Source organism: Triticum aestivum, chromosome 3A (assembly GCF_018294505.1).
Source record: "Triticum aestivum cultivar Chinese Spring chromosome 3A, IWGSC CS RefSeq v2.1, whole genome shotgun sequence".
Classification (NCBI taxonomy): Eukaryota; Viridiplantae; Streptophyta; class Magnoliopsida; order Poales; family Poaceae; genus Triticum; species Triticum aestivum.
In genome coordinates this window covers 400432662-400442068 of record NC_057800.1, presented here as the reverse complement: position 1 = coordinate 400442068, position 9407 = coordinate 400432662, and positions in this window count along the sequence as shown.

The window sequence follows — 9407 nt, the reverse complement described above, 5'->3', positions numbered from 1 at the left end:
AGAGGGCACCATAATCAACAAGGCCATTTTACATGCCAGGGGTCTGAGAAGAAGGGGAAAAGCTCTATACAGGTTCTTGAATAAAGTTTTGGTCTAAAAAAATCCTTTGGACCTCCTGCCGCACGTCTGGGCCGCTTTCGCCTTGGCGAGAGAGAGAGAGATTCCTTGAGAGGAATCATCTTCGGCTATATAAAACCGGGCTCGAAAAGAGTCCTTGTAGGTCCGTAGGACGAATAGGTTTTAATTCACCTGTGGTAAGAGAGAGAAAAATTAAGGAAAAGGGGAAGGCCATATAGGGTCGAACCGTACTATGGGCATGTCCATATGTGCCTCCGCTGATGCCCAGGGTATTTTGAGTGCATAATTATGCACGCACGATACAAATTTCATGGATGTGCATGGTGACCGGTGGAGGCGAAACTGCTAGTCCAGCTCTAGAGTTACCGAGCTGTCAGCAGGAAGAACTAACTGGTCTTGTTTAATGAAGTCCGGCGGCTTGATGACCGATGAGGCGTGCGGCTTGGCGGGCCGCTCTGTACTTCGGCCGTGATGGCCGCAATATGCTCCTTAGTATGGAGGGAGCATTCCGTGTTTCCATTGATTGTAATGACGCCACATGGGTCGGGCATCTTGAGCTTTAGATAAGCGTAGTGCGGGACCGCGTTAAAACAGGCGAAAGTGGTTCGTCCAAGCAGTGCGTGATATCCACTTCGGGAGGGGGCGTTATCAAAGACCAAGTCTTCGCTTCGGAAGTTATCTGGCAAACCAAAGACGACTTCCAATGTTATTGAGCCCATGAAGCGGGCCTCTACACTAGGTATTACTCCTTTAAAGGTAATTTTAGCGGGCTTCATTCTTGATGAATCAATGCCCATTTCGCGGACAGTGTCCTGATAGAGCAGGCTGAGACTGTTGTAGCCGTCCATGAGGACTCGTGTAAGGTGGAATCCATTGATGATTGGGTCGAGGACCAGAGCTGCCGAACCTCCATGACGGATACTGGTTGGGTGGTCCTTGTGATCGAAGATGATCGGACAAGCCGACCATGGGTTGAATTTTGGGGGACCGGCTCGATGGCATCGACGTCCCTTAACGCGCACTTGCACTCCCTCTTGGGGATGTGTGTGACATATATCATATTCACCATTTTTACCTCGAAGGGGGGGGGAATCTCTTCTGTCCCCCCGTGTTCGGTGGGCGAGGCACTTCGTCATCGTACTCGCTGGGCAGCCCCTTCCCTTTATGTTTGGCGTTAAGCTTGCTGGCATGTTTAAAGACCCAACAGTTTCTGTTGGTATGATTGGCAGGCTTATCGGGGGTGCCGTGAATCTGGTAAGGCTGATCAAGTGTTCTGTCCAAACTAGATGGACCATCTTTGTCTCCTTTGAACGGCTTCTTCCGTTCACCGGATTTAGAGTCACTGAATCCAGCATTGACCGTTGTGTCTTCCGTACCTTCATTGTTGATTCGAAGCTTGTGCTTGTTGCATCGTGGTTTGCCATTGCCGTCCCTAGCTTTAGAGGTGCCAGGGTCGCTTGTGCTATTGCTTCTGCGGACTCGCCATCTATCTTCTCCCGCACAAAGGCGGGTCATTAGTGTGCTAAGGGCTGCCATGGACTTCGGTTTTTCTTGGCCGAGGTGTCGGGCGAGCCATTCGCCGCGGATGCTGTGTTTAAAGGCCGCGAGGGCTTCGGCGTCCGGACAGTCAATGATTTGGTTCCTTTTAATTAAGAACCTTGTCCAGAGTTTTCGGGCTGACTCTCCGGGTTGCTGGACTATGTGATTGCGGTCATCGGCGTCCGAGGGGCGTACATAGGTACCTTGGAAGTTGTCTCTAAAGGCATCTTCCAAGTCTTCCCAGTTGCCGATAGAATTTTCTAGGAGGCTATTTAACTAGTGTCGTGTTGGTCCCTTAGATTCCATATGGTTACATTCAATAAGCATTTCTCCTTTGGATTCATCTGTACTAGTTTTCTTAGGGAACTTTTCATCCACTCCAACCTCTTGTGAAGAAGGCTACATTTTTCTAGAATGTAATAAAATGCCCATGTTAATCATGTCAGGTCGAAGATGGCATGTTAGTGCATTTTACAAATCCTGCAAACCAAATAGCTAGGCATGTAGTAATGTTCAAAACTACATGTATGAACTAACACGTTTTCTTCTTTTGCAGATAAGATTAGGCCCAGTGGTGGATAATGTGATACAATATAACAATCACGTCGAATGCCTAGATCTGCATCTCTCAGAAATTCCTTTGAACTCCTACCAAGGGACCTTACCGGAGATTATATTCGCCAGGTTCTTTGTTCTCAGATCAAGCGTGCTGAAGGAAATGAGGTTTGCCCTACATTTATTCCGCAAAAATGAATGGTCTATTGATCAGCGCCGGCTCCTGCGGAAGAATGGAGTAGGCTCCAACAATCCTGAATTTCATTTTGGAACTTCAGATGACAGAGTAATCGGAAGTCATCGGGTCAACCCCATACATGACTTCTCAGTGGCTAACCCCTTTGCAAAAATTGTGAGGTTTCGAAGCCAGACTTAGAAGCGGTGATATTAGTTTGAACCTCTCTGATATCCATGTTCAGTGCATCAGCGTGAGCGTTTGCAGCTGATGAGCTGAATTTCATTTCTAATATCAGTTTGAACCTTGTAATATTCAAATTTGAGCCATATAACTCTGGAATTTGAACCATGTAACATTTCGAGCTTTTGTGATATAATTGTTGAAATGGCATCGTATGAGACTCGTATATTGCTAGCACTATTTTGACCTTAATATGCAATGGTCTTAGATTTTATTGACCATTCTCGAATCAGTTTACCTTGTCGATCTCACAATACACGATCTGTATAGCTAACCCGAGTACAATCTTCGACAATATTGCACACAATTGGTTTCTTCCACCGTGTGCACTGTAGAGCGCAGAATTAATTATCACACTCGAGTGTCCATCATCACCCTTCTGTGTAACTTTGACCTCATCACCCAAGGGTAAACTTATGACTGAAGCCATTCCACACACTTCAGTTTCACAAAGCTTTTTGCCAATAAACGCCCATGATTTGTCCCTCTTCTAGCTGACGCGTGGCCAAACTATCCAGGCGGGAAGCTTGCGCGGTAAACAATGAGGTAGCGCGGGAACAGGCTCTTCGAGCCCACGCCTGGGGTACGGTGTTGTCAACAATGCACTGGATTCTAGAATCCTTTGCTATGAACGTCGTGACAAGACGTGACGATTACAGGCCGGCCGGCCCCCATTTATTACAGCGGCCATTTAACCTACCCTTGTGTATCTTCAACCTTTTGATCGCGCCCCACCATTGCAAGAAGCACACCCACCATGAGAAATTCTTAGAGGGTATCCTGCGCGGCTCCAATGGCGCTTCGAGCGGCTGCCAACGACGAGAAGCAGTTCACCATGTGTGCCGTGGTGGACACCCATAGAAGGTTCATGGACCTCTCGGTGGTGTACACCAACAACCTAGTCTGGGCGGAGCACTCCATCCACATCATGGAGCTGTTTCTTGCCGAGGAGAAGTACAAGGTGGTCGGGTTCGACCTCGATTACACCCGCGCTCGTGACGGGTCTCGTCCCAAGGTTGCCGTTGCCTAGATGTGCGTGCACAACCACGTCCTTGTCTACCACTACTGCCTAGCCACAAGGCCTGCGAGCGTTTCGCCATGTTTTTCAATAGCCCCCACTACATGTTCGCTACGGTGGACATCACCAATGATGTAAAGGCGCTCGAGAATTCGGGCATTGCCTGCCAGAATCTTGTCGACATCCAGGGCCAATACAAGATTAGGGGCAGCAAGGAGCATGAGAAGGACTCACTGGTTCACCTCACCGAGGCCATCATCAACCCCTACTACAGAGACATGAAGGATTTGTGCAACAAGGACAAGCGTGCCTGGCACTCAGTCTGGATGGATAAACTTGACAAATCTCACGTCGTGTACGCGGCCAAGGAGGCATACACGAGCTACGACATGTACAGGCGGATCGATGACATGAGGAAGTCCCTCCTTCCCCAAAACGGCCAGGGATCCAGCCGGAAGCAGAGCAACGGCAAGCGTCGTCGCAACAATAAGTAGATGATTAGATCCTCGTTTCTCCTACTTTAGTATGCATGTAATTGCTTTCTTTGGTGTGTGGAAATGTTATGTGTGTAGTCACTTGTGTAATTGTATGCTTAATTTGGTTATGTAATCCTGTCTTTTTAAGTATATATGTTGATGTTGTAGACAGAGCGTAGGTGTTGTGCGGACAAATAAAATCACATCGCACACGGACTAAATAATGGAACCCGTCGGTGATGTTTTCATCAATCACTCACAATTGTATACCAACAATCGTTTGCTCACAACACACACGGCTTGTTAGCAGTAATCGTCTGTGTTGTTATCGGTCTTCGCACATGTCTCCGATTATAGACCTGTTTTCCTCGTATCACAAACATCTTGTTCATTTGAAATGTTTCTGTTCTCATGTCTCAACGTAAACAGTTCATCCGAGTGAACTACATGCCGTATATCGCACACACCTTTGATCTGGCTGACCGTTTCTTTTGTATTGCCTAATCACAAACAGTTCATCCGAGTGAAACGTATGCTGTGTATCGCACACGCCTTCATCTGGCTGCCCGTTTCTTTTGTCTCTCCTCGTCGCAAACAGTTGATTGAACTGAACCGTATGCCCTTCATCGCACACACAAATAAAACTTGAACTGTGTTTGATGCATCCATCATCACAAACGTTTTATACGTTTCTGACGGTTTTCACACAGCACCGTTTGCGATTATTGCATCGCACACAGTTTCTCGAAGGGTCTTTGATCGTAGTGTTGCGTTAGCAGCATCCTGCGGTAGTTCCTCCTCCACGCAAGCTGTCGCCCTCTCCCTCCTATATATACCAGGTGGGAGTGGTTTTTTTTGAACATGTTGTCGACTAATTTGGAAATTTGGATTGCTATATTTTGATAAAAGGTACTAGTACCATGGTCAATACTGACGTGAAGGAGGACATTATTTCTAGATTTTGATAGGGAATACATTGTGTTCTCATATTATTTTTCCTGCAGTGCATTACTTGCTCTGCCAGAACACATGTACTCAAGATGCTTGGCCTTGCCATACCTGAATACACCAGTTTAATGGTCAAAGTGAAGACAAGCCATGGATATAAGTTCTGAGTTGGGTTCATGAACCAAGAAGATCACTGCTTTTTATGGCCGAACTTGGATAAACATTCTTAAGTGTTATGGACTAAAAGTTGGCGCATGAATGTTGATGGAAATAGCATAACCTGGTCTCATCTTCACTGCGATCTTCCACCCTGACGTCGTTCCAATTGTTCATCCATGTTAGTTTTCTATCTGGCTCTTGCTTGTTGCCTCGATTACTTCTTAATCCACCTATTCTGTCAAACTAACCACAATTTAACTTTAGAAGTAGCAACGAATCTCTCACGAATATGCTACTCCTAACTAATATTTTCTTATAATTGGTGGCACATGTAGGTTTTTTCAGAGTTAAGCAGGCTACTCGTTAGTTATTCTGTAAGAATTGGCTATTAATGATGGAACTAAAGTTGACTGGGACGACATCCACAAGTTCCTACACTTTATTGACCGTCTTGAGGTCCTTGTAGGGCGTTTCAATGTTGGAAGGCCATGTGGGATATGTGTGCCACTGCTGCACTCGTTGAAAAGGTCCAACTGTGTCGAGAAACTTATGATATGAGTTGTTTTCTGTTATATATATTGTTCATAAACTATTGCTTATACACAGTTTTACAGTTGTGATCTTCTTGAAACAGAAACTTCCCAGTTCTATTGTTCCTATACAGATGCCTGACCATGGCCGGGTCAGACTTGCGCTTGGTCACAACATGATGTTTATGTCGACCTACTCCATTTCCCTTGGAGGTGAAAATATACTTATTCATGGGTGGTCTCAAATAATGAAGGCCTGTCCATCTTGGAGAATAGGACAGAAGATTATGTTCCTGCTTTTCCATTGCTCTAAAGCGAATATCCTATTTATTGACCACATTGCAAGATGAAGCCGCTTTTAGAAGGTTATGGATGCGCGGGGTGGCGCCTGGGCCTTGTCCTGGGCTTGGTGGCCTCACCCTTGGTAATTGTAGGCAAAGTAGCACTATTCGAGTCGTGCTTTGTACGATTGTACCTGTATAAGTACTCATACAACTTTCAGCTATGGTTGTTAAGTGTCCCTGCTGGTTTCAGTTCAGGTTGTTAAGTACTCCCGCTGCTTTTACAGTCTGTTGTGTTTCTTCAGTCCTGTCTTCCTCCAGCCGCCAAAACCAAACCAACACCGGCAGGTCTGCCTGCTTCCCTCCCACGGCTGACTGCGCCTCAGCGCACGCATCACCGCCCCACCATCTCCTAAATCGTTAACACCGATGTCCGAGGCCTCGCCGTTGTCCTCCGCGCGCTTTGGTGCGCTCGCTGTGGCAGCGCCCTCTCGCATTGTCAACATGGTCAACAAACAACAGGAATCGGTAGAAGTACGTGGAGAGAATGATAGTAGGGGCCCACCATGTTAGCGTATGGAAAAAGATAACGCTTCCTCCTAGTGGTTTCCTGACATCTGGGACCCACGACATTGTCCGCGTATATAATCAATAGACAAGAGAACAGCACAAGGTTGGCTGACACCTGGGACGTAGCTGCTCGAGCAGTCCTCTTTTTTGTTATTGTTGAGACGGAGCAGGGTTTCAACTAGGTTGTGGCCCTTCTGGCCCAGGCTTATATTTTATGTTCACCATATGACCAACCCAGCTATTTTTTTCTTTGTGAAAATGAGCCCAGTTTATTTTTTCTGAAGAATACCCAATCCAGGCCTACTTATTTTTCTATGCCCTGATGGGCTAAAACTCTTTGAAGACACTTGCAAATCTTGAAAGTAATATGAAATGGGTTGTAAATGTAAAAACAGATGACAAATTGGCAGTTACTTTATAATTTCTGATTTTTATTCACATTTTCAGACTCCTACTTCACTGGGCTTGAAAGTACTTTAAATCTGACTCGACATTTTGGTATTAAAAATGAAGGAAATATGCCCTAGAGGCAATAATAAAGTTGTTAATTATATTTCCTTATATCATGATAAATGTTTATTATTCATGCTAGACTTGTATTAACCAGAAACTTAGTACATATGTGAATACATAGACAAACAGAGTGTCACTAGTTTGCCTCTACTTGACTAGCCCATTGAATCAATGATGGTTATGTTTCCTAACCATAGACATGAGTTGTCAATTAATTAATGAGATCACATCATTAGAGAATGATGTGATTTACTTGACCCATCTGTTAGCTTAGCACGATGATCGTTTAGTTTGTTGCTTTTGCTTTCTCCATAACTATACATGTTCCTATGACTATGAGATCATGCAGCTCCCGAATACTGAAGGAACACTTTGTGTGCTACCAAACGTCACAACGTAACTGGGTGATTATAAAGGTGCTCTACAGGTGTCTCTGATGGTGTTTGTTGAGTTAGCATGGATCAAGATTAGAATTTGTCACTGCGATTGTCAGAGAGGTATCTCTGGGCGCTCTCGGTAATGCACATCACTATAAGCCTTGCAACCAATGTGACTAATGAGTTAGTTACGGGATATTGCATTACGGAACAAGTAAAGAGACTTGCCGGTAACAAGATTGAACTAGGTATTGAGATACCGACGATCGAATCTCGGGCAAGTAACATACCGATGACAAAGGGAACAACGTATACCGTTATGTGGTTTGACCGATAAAGATCTTCATAGAATATGTAGGAACCAATATGAGCATCCAGGTTCCGCTATTGGTTATTGATCAAAGATGAGTCTCGGTCATGTCTACATAGTTCTCGATAACATAGTGTCCGCACACTTAATGTTAGGTGACGATCGGTATTACGATTTTATGTGTTTTAATGTACCAAAGGTAGTTCGGAGTCCCGAATTTGATCACGGACATGACGAGGAGTCTCGAAATTGTTGAGACATAAATATTGATATATTGGAAGCCTATATTTGGACATCGGAGTGGTTCTGAGTGGTTCAGGCATTTTTCGGAGTACCGGGAGGTTACCGGAACCCCCCGGAGAGTATATGGGCCTTATTGGGCCTTAGTGGAATAGAGGAGAGGGAAGGGAAAAGAGGGAGGCGCACCCCCAAGCCCAATCCGAATTGGGAGGGGGGCTGGCCCCCCTTTCCTTCCTCCCTCTCTCTCCCTTCCTTTCTCTCCTACTCCTACTTGGAAGGGCTCCTAGTTCTACTAGGAAAGGGGGGCAATCCTACTCCCGGAGGGAGTATGACTTCCCCAGGGCGCGCCATAGAGAGGGTCGGCCCTCCCCCTCGTCCACTCCATTATATACGGGGGAGGGGCACCCCATGGACAGACAGGTTGATTAGTTGATCTTTTAGCCGTGTGCGGTGCCCCCCTCCACCATAATCCACCTCAGTTATATCATAGCGGTGCTTAGGCGAAGCCCTGTTCCGGTAGAAAGATCATCACCATCATCACGCCGTCATGCTGACGAAACTCTCCCACGAAGCTCTACTGGATCGTGAGTTCGCGGGACGTCACCGAGCTGAACATGTGCAGATCATGGAGGTGTCGTACCTTCGGTGCTAGATCGGTCGATCGTGAAGACGTACGACTACATCAACCGCGTTTTCATAACGCTTCTGCTTACAGACTACGATGGTACATAGACGATACTCTCCCCTCTCTTTGCTATGCATCACCATGATCTTGCGTGTGCATAGGAAAATTTTGTAATTACTGCGTTCCCCAATAGTGATATCCAAGCAAGGTTTATGCGTAGATGTTATATGCACGAGTAGAACACAAAGGAGTTGTGGGCGTGGGTATATAAATATTGCTTGCCGTCACTAGTTGATTCTTGATGCAGCGGCATTGTTGGATAAAGCGGCCCAGACCGACATTACGTGTACGCTTACGCGAGACTGGTTCTACCAACGTGCTTCGCACATAGGTGGCTAGTGGGTGTCTATTTCTCCAGCTTTAGTTGAATCGGATTCAATGAACAGGGTTCTTTCTGAAGAACAAAAAGCAATCACAATACCGCGTTGTGGTTTTTGATGCGTAGGTAAGAACGGTTCTTGCTCAGCCCGTAGCAGCCACGTAAAACTTGCAACCACAAAGTAGAGGACGTCAAACTTGTTTTTGCAGGGCATGTTGTGATGTGATATGGTCAAGACATGATGCTAAATTTTATTGTATGAGATGATCATGTTTTGTAACACAGTTATCGGCAACTGGCAGGAGCCATATGGTTGTCGCTTTATTGTATGAAATGCAATCTGTCGGTGTACTAGAGTAGGGGTACCCTATTACCCCGAACTCGTGCATGG